A 7,537-nucleotide genomic window follows, 5' to 3' on the forward strand; every position below is an offset into this window, starting at 1 on the left:
AAATGTCTGTCCCGTTCTGAACAAAACAATCCCTCCGCCAGTGACATCAATCCCAACTAAGCGACATTCAATGAAGAGAGAGGAGAGCTTGTGTCGTGTTCATGTACTATTCAGAACTAGGAAACTCGGAAATGTCCGACTTGCTGATTTGTAGAAAACCGCATGTATATAACTATAAACAGTTAGCTATTACCGAGTTTCCTAGTTCCAACTATCACTTGAAAGCGGCATTGGAACATAGAAATAGACTTAATAGACACGACAACCACAGATGCGAAGGATAATTTCTACACACAGCGAATTAAAATTACTATGATAAATAATGCTTATGAACCATGGCACTGGGTGAAAACACATCATAAAACAAAACACTCATTAACTCTGGGCTCCCAAGTGGTGCAGCGTTCTAAAACACTCCATCTCGGTGTTAGGGGGGGTCACTACAGACCCTGGTTTATTCCAGGCTGTATCACAACCAGCTGTGATTGGGAGTCCCAAAGGGCGGCGCACATTTGTCCCAGCGTCGTCCGGAATTTATCCCCTTTCCGATTGTTTGGGGCATCTGTAAAAAAAAAAAAGCTTGTCCGGAGGAGACAAGGTGAGCGCTACCATCAGTCCTGTCTCATGCCAACAATAAAGCATCTTGAGACCTTGAGAAAGGCATTGTTCGTCGTGTGGGGTTGCTTCTCAGCCAAGGGAGTGGGCTCCCTCACAATTTTGCCTAAGAACACAGCCATGAATAAAGAATGGTACCAACACATCCTTCGTGAGCAACTCCTCCTAACCATCCAGGAACATTTTGGTGACGAACAATGCCTTTTCCAGCATAATGGAGCACCTTGCCATAAGGCAAAAGTGATAACTAAGTGGCTCGGGGAACAAAACATTGATATTTTGGGTCCATGGCCAGGAAGTTTCCCCAGGCCTGGAGGGAAGCCAAACTCATTCCACTACCCATGAATGGTAAAGCAGCCTTTACTGGTTCTAACAGTTTAAAGTTGACCGTTTTAATGTCACATGCACAAGTACAGTGAAATGCCTTTCTTGCAAACTCAGAACCCAACAATGCAATAATCAATAACAATGTAATACTAGAAAAAAACACATGAGAAATAAGAACACAATAAGTAAGTAAGCATATTATTTACAGGGCCAGTTCCAATACCATATTTACAATGTCCAGAGATACTGGAGTGATGGCGGTAGATATGTATAGGGGTAAGGTGACTAGGCATTAGGATATAAGATAAAGAGAGTAGCAGCAGCTTGAATGTGAGTGGGTGTGCTTGTGTGTAGAGTCAGTATAAATGTGTGCATGTTATGTGTGTCACACCCTGATCTGTTTCACCTGTCTTGTGCTCGTTTCCAAATCCCCACCAGCTGTCTCCTATTTTTCCCCATTATCCCCTGTGTACCTGCGTTTTCTGTTTGTCTGTTGCCAGTTCGTTTTGTTATGTCAGGTCTTACCAGCGTTTTTCCAGTTTCTCAAGTTTTGTTTTGTGGTCTTCCCAGTTCCGACCTTTCTACCTGTTCTGACCCTAAGCCTGCCTGCCGTTCTGTCCCTGATTGACTCTGCCTTGGATTACAAACCTCTGCATGCCCGTGAGCTGTCATTTGCCTGTCCCTTTGTTATAATAAATATTCTGAGAATCAAACTATCTGCCTCCTGTGTCTGCATCTGGGTCATATCCTGAGTCCGCACCAACCTCTGTAGAGCCACAGCTGTAGAACTTTTTATGGATTTGAGTGCCCATTTTCAACCTCCTGAGGGGGAAGAGGCGCTATTGTGCCTTCTTCACAACTGTGTGTGTGTTTGGACTATTTTAATTCTTTAGTGATTTGGACACCGAGGAACTTGAAGTTCTCGACCTGATCCACTGCGGTCTGTCCATGTGGATGGGGGCATGTTCCCCCTCCCATTTCCTGTAGTCCATGATCAGCTCCTTGGTCTTATTTACGTTGAGGGAGAGGTTGTTGTTCTGGCACAACCCTGCCAGGCCACTGACCTCCTCCCAGTACGCTGACTCATCATCACCGGTGATCAGGCCTACCACCGTCGTCAGCAAACGTGATGAATTTGTTGGAGTTGTGCAGGGGCCATGCAGCCGTGGGTGAACAGGGAGTACAGGAGGGGACTAAGCACACACCTCTGCTGTGTTGAGGGTCAGTGTGGCGGAAGTGATGTTGCCTACCCTCACCACCTGGGGTCGGCCCATCAGGAAGTCCAGGAAGGTGTTCAGACCCAGAGTCCTAAGCTTGGTGACGAGCTTGGAGGGGACAAGTGTATTGAACGCTGAGCTGTAGTCAGTGAACAGCATCCTCACATAGGTATTACTCTTTTCTAAGTGGGTGAGGGCAGTGTGAAGAGCGATTGAGATTGCGTCATCTATGGATCTAATGTGTGCCATAACCAGCCTCTCAAAAGCACTTCCTGATTACAGAAGTGAGTGCTACAGGCCGGTAGTCATTGTAGCATAAAGCCTTACAGTTATTGGGGACAGGAATTATGGTGGTCATCTTAAAACATGTGGGTATTACAGACTGGGACATGGAGAGGTTGACAATTACTGTGAACATGCCTGCCAGCTGTTCTGCGCATACTCTGAGAATGTGCCCTGGAATTCCATCTGGCCCCGCGGCCTTGAGGGTATTGACCTGATTAAAGACCTTTTTCACGTCGGCCTTGGAGAGCGAGATCACTCAATCCTTTGGGTCGGTGACGGCACTCACACCCGGCATGATGTTGTTGTTGTCAAAGCGTGCATAAAATGCATTGTGTTCATCTGGTAGAGAAGCATCGTTGGGCAGATCACGGTTGAGTCTTCCTTTGTAATCCGTAATGGACTGTAGCCCCTGCCACATATGGCGGGCATTGGAGCCTGTGCAGTAGGATTCAACCTTATTCCTATATTATCCTCTTGCTCGTTTGATAACTCTGGGAAGGTCATAGCGGGACTTCTTGTACTTGTTCCTGTCCTCGGCCATAGCCTCAGGGTTGTCTGCGATATCTCTGTGTGCGGTAGCCCTGTCCTTTAGTTTAGTGCCAACCTCTGTGTTAATACAGGGCTTTGATTGGGGAAGCAGCGAGCCCTCACCGTAGGTACAGCTTGCTGCCAGCTCATAGCAAACTGTTGAATAAATAGTGTTTGACCAAATACAATGCTATTTCTCTGTAAACAAATGAACAGACTTTCAGCATGCTTATATAGAAGGGCACTCAACGCACTGCACAGACACAAATTACTGATGACTGGTTGAAGGAAATTGATAATAAGAAGATGGAGGTAGTTGTACTGTTAGATTTCAGTGCAGCCTTTGATATTATTGACTATGACCTGTTGTTGAGAACCTCTGCCATAAAATGGATTCAGAGCTATCTAGCTAACAGAACTCAGAGGGTTTTCTTTAATGAAAGCATCTCTAATGTAAAACATGTCAAGTGTGGAGTGTCCCAGGGATGGTCTCTAGACCCTCTACTCTTTTAAATTTTACCAATGACCTGACACTGGCATTAAACCAAGCATGTGTGTCCATATATGCTGATGATTCAACCTTATACGCATCAGCAACCACGGCTAACAAAGAGTTGCACTCTGTTTTGGAATGGGTGGCCAGTAATAAACTGGTCCTGAACATGCATTTGGTACAAATCATTTCCTAAGTTCTCAGCTGAATCTGGTATTTAATGGTATGTCTATTGAACAAGTTGAGGAGACTAAATTACTTGGTTTTACCTTAGATTGTAAACCTTCATGGTCAAAACATATAGATTTAATGGTTGTAAAGATGGGGAGAGGTCTGTCTGTAATAAAGAGATTCTCAGCTTTTTTGATACCACACTCCACAAAGCAAGTCCTGCAGGATCTAGTTTTATCTTATCTTGATTATTGCCCAGTCATATGGTCAAGTGCTGCAAAGAAAGAGCTAGTTAAGCTGCAGCTGGCCCTGAACAGAGCCACACATCTTGCTCTTCATTGTAATCAGAGTGCTAATATTAATACTATGCATGAGTTGAGGAAAGACTGATTGTGTCACTTCTTGTATTTAGAAGGAATATTCATGTTTCCAAATTGTTTGCATAGTCAACTTACAGCACTGGGGTATTTTCATAACTTTTGTTATTGACCAAATACTTATTTTCCACCATAATTTGCAAATAAATTAATAAAAAATCCTACAGTGTGATTTTCTGGATTTTTCCCCTAATTTTGTCTGTCATAGTTGAAGTGTGCCTATGTCGAAAATTACAGGCCTCGCTCATCTTTTTAAGTGGGAGAACTTGCACAATTGGTGGCTGACTAAATACTTTTTTGCCCCACTGTATATAGCGCAAGTGAACAGCAAACCTGTTTTTTTTTTAAACAAATAAAGCACAATGGCTCTCCCCCATGTGACCTACTTGTTGTGTGTATGTACTGATAATGTTTTAGTACGTGTAACTGATAGATGCACATACACCAAATCAAATCAAATTTGATTGGTCACATACACATATTTACAGATGTTATTGCTGGTGTAGTGAAATGCTTGTGTTGCTAGTTCCAACAGTGCAGTAATATCTAACAATTTACAACAATACACACAAATCTAAAAGTCAAATAATGGAATTAAGAAATATATAAATATTAGGACAAGCAATGTCGGAGTCGCATTCACTAAAATACATTAGAATAGAATGCAGTATATCCATATGAAATGAGTAAAGCAGTATGTAAACATTATTAAAGTGACTAGTGTTCCATTATTAAAGTGACCAGTGATTCCATGTATATGTATATGAGATAGAAGTTGTTTTTCAGTCTCTCAGTCCCAGCTTTGATGCACCTGTACTGACCTCGCCTTCTGGATGATAACGAGGTGAACAGGCCGTGGCTCGGGTGGTTTATGTCCTTGAATATCTTTTTGGCCTTCCTGTGACATCGGGTGCTGTAGGTGTCCTGGAGGGCAGGCAGTGTGCCCCCGGTGATGCGTTGGGCAGACCGCACCACACTCTGGAGAGCCCTGCGGTTGCCGTACTAGACAATGATACAGCCCAACAATTGTGTATCTGTAAAAGTTTGTGAGGGTCTTTTTTATTTTTTATTTTACCTTTATTTAACCAGGCAAGTCAGGTTAAGAACAATTTCTTATTTTCAATGACGGCCTAGGAACAGTGGGTTAACTGCCTGTTCAGGGGCAGAACGACAGATTTGTACCTTGTCAGCTCGGGGGTTTGAACTTGCAACGCACTAACCACTAGGCTACTCATCGTTTGATTTGATTTGTGATCTGATTTGCCAAAGGGAGGGTGGGGGAAGGCCTTAGAGAGAGGGAAGAGAGAATAGCAGTGGTTGAGTGCTTTCCCAGCGCAAGTACTACAGTCAATGTGTTGATAGATCTTCAGAAGAGCTTTCCTCAAATTTGCTTTGTTAAAAGTATTTTGTCTGTAATGTATTTTTCGTTATGTGTCGGACTAAGTGGAGGCTCCTCGGAGGAAGAAGGGGAGGACCATCCTCGGCAGTGAATTTCATAAAAATGTAAATATTAAAACATTTAAAAACGTATCATTTTTAGATAAAACTATACTAAATATATTCACGTCACCAAATAATGGATTAAAACACACTGTTTTGCAATGAAGGTCTACAGTAGCCTCAACAGCACTCTCTCTAGGGTAGCACCATGGTGAAGGCGGAGGACAGCTAGCTTCCATCCTCTTCTGGGTACATTGACTTCAATACAAATCCTAGGAGGCTCATGGTTCTCACACCCTTCCATAGACTTACACAGTAATTATGATAACTTCCGGAGGACGTCCTCCAACCTATCAGAGCTCTTGCAGCATGAACTGACATGTTGTCCACCCAATCAAAGGATCAAAGAATGAATATAATACGGAAAGCATAAGCTACAGGTATTTTTTTATTATATTTTTTACCTAACAAGGCAAGTCAGTTAAGAACAAATTCTTATTTTCAATGACGGCCTAGGAACAGTGGGTTAACTCCCTCGTTCTGGAGCAGAACGACAGATTTTTACCTTGTCAGCTCGGGGATTCGTTTTGGCAAACTTTCAGTTACTAGTCCAATGCTCTAACCACTAGGCTACCTGCTATCAAGCATTACAGTGCATAAAATGTGGTGAGTAGTTGACTCAAAGAGAGAGAAAGACAATAGCTGAACAGTTTTGACCAAATTACTTTCTTCAAACAGGAAGGAGAAGCAAGAGAGAGAGATTGTTATTTATTTCACTTTCAGATTCACTTAGCTAGTAAATGCAGCTAGCTAGGTTAGCCTTCTCAAACACCCTGCTCAAACAGAAGGATGCTATGTTAGCTGTCTGGCCATGATTATTCAACACAACACTGGACATCTTCCAAGCCAAGGTAGTGTAAGCTTTTGGTTTTACAAATGTATTGCCACCGGGGCCCACCGATTTAAGTGCTAAACTGCTTACTGACTATACATTGTAACGTTAATGCATGATTGTAGCAGGTTTACTAACGAGTTAGTTCTATTAACTTTGTTAACTATGACATTACTTTAGCTAATATGGCGACAACTATGTCGGCTGAGTGTAGCGGTTATGATATGGTTTGGCTTGTAATTTATTTTTTGCCTGGTCACATACAGCTAATGTGTTGTGCATTGAAGTCCACAAACGAAGAGAAAAGGTGAGAAGAAGAGAGTGCATATGTCACAGTATAACTTTAGTCCGTCCCCTCGCCCATACCCGGGCGCGAACCAGGGACTCTCTGCACACATCAACAACAGTCACCCTCAAAGCATCGTTACCCGTCGCTCCACAAAAGCCACGGCCCTTGCAGAGCTAGGGGAACCACCACTTCAAGGTCTCAGAGCAAGTGACGTCACCGATTGAAACGCTATTTAGCGCGCACCACCGCTAACTAGCTAGCCGTTTCACATAGATGCCAGAAGGAATACAACGTAGCTGCCATGAAAGTGAACAGAATTTAAGTGTGATCAGGGGTGTATTCATTCCGCCAAGTCTGTTGAAAAAAGTTTTTAAATGGAACTAAACGGGGGTAAACAAACCTGTATTTGTCCAATAGATACTCTCATTTGCAACTGATAGACTAATGATTACACCCCAGATCAGCTAGATGCAGGCAAGAGTGTGCAATGCGGTATTGAATGTGTCACTGTCTGTCAATGTGTCAGCTCAAAATTTCCTCTCGACCTGAGTTCACCTACGCTGTAGACTTTCATTGATAGACTAGGTTGTAGTAACCTCAATATGGGTACAGGGAACATTTTAGTATCATGTAGTAGCCTAAAACTATCAATGTTACATGAACTGGGTTAATGGAATATAAAAGTCATCCAATATGCTGTAACAGAAATAGGCCATGCTCCCTCATAATAACGGCACCGACCGCGACTGGTCGGACACCAGTAAGACTAGCTGCCGCCTGTTAACCCTGACTACATTTACCACCCATCTGCTTGGAAGTTTGTTTGCAAACAGTTTATAACCCATTTCCCAACGTTTTAGAATACTGTAACTCTTGAATGCCTCTCGATTATCTGATTGGCTG

The sequence above is a fragment of the Oncorhynchus kisutch genome, linkage group LG4 (genome assembly GCF_002021735.2).
Source record: "Oncorhynchus kisutch isolate 150728-3 linkage group LG4, Okis_V2, whole genome shotgun sequence".
Lineage (NCBI taxonomy): Eukaryota > Metazoa > Chordata > Actinopteri > Salmoniformes > Salmonidae > Oncorhynchus > Oncorhynchus kisutch.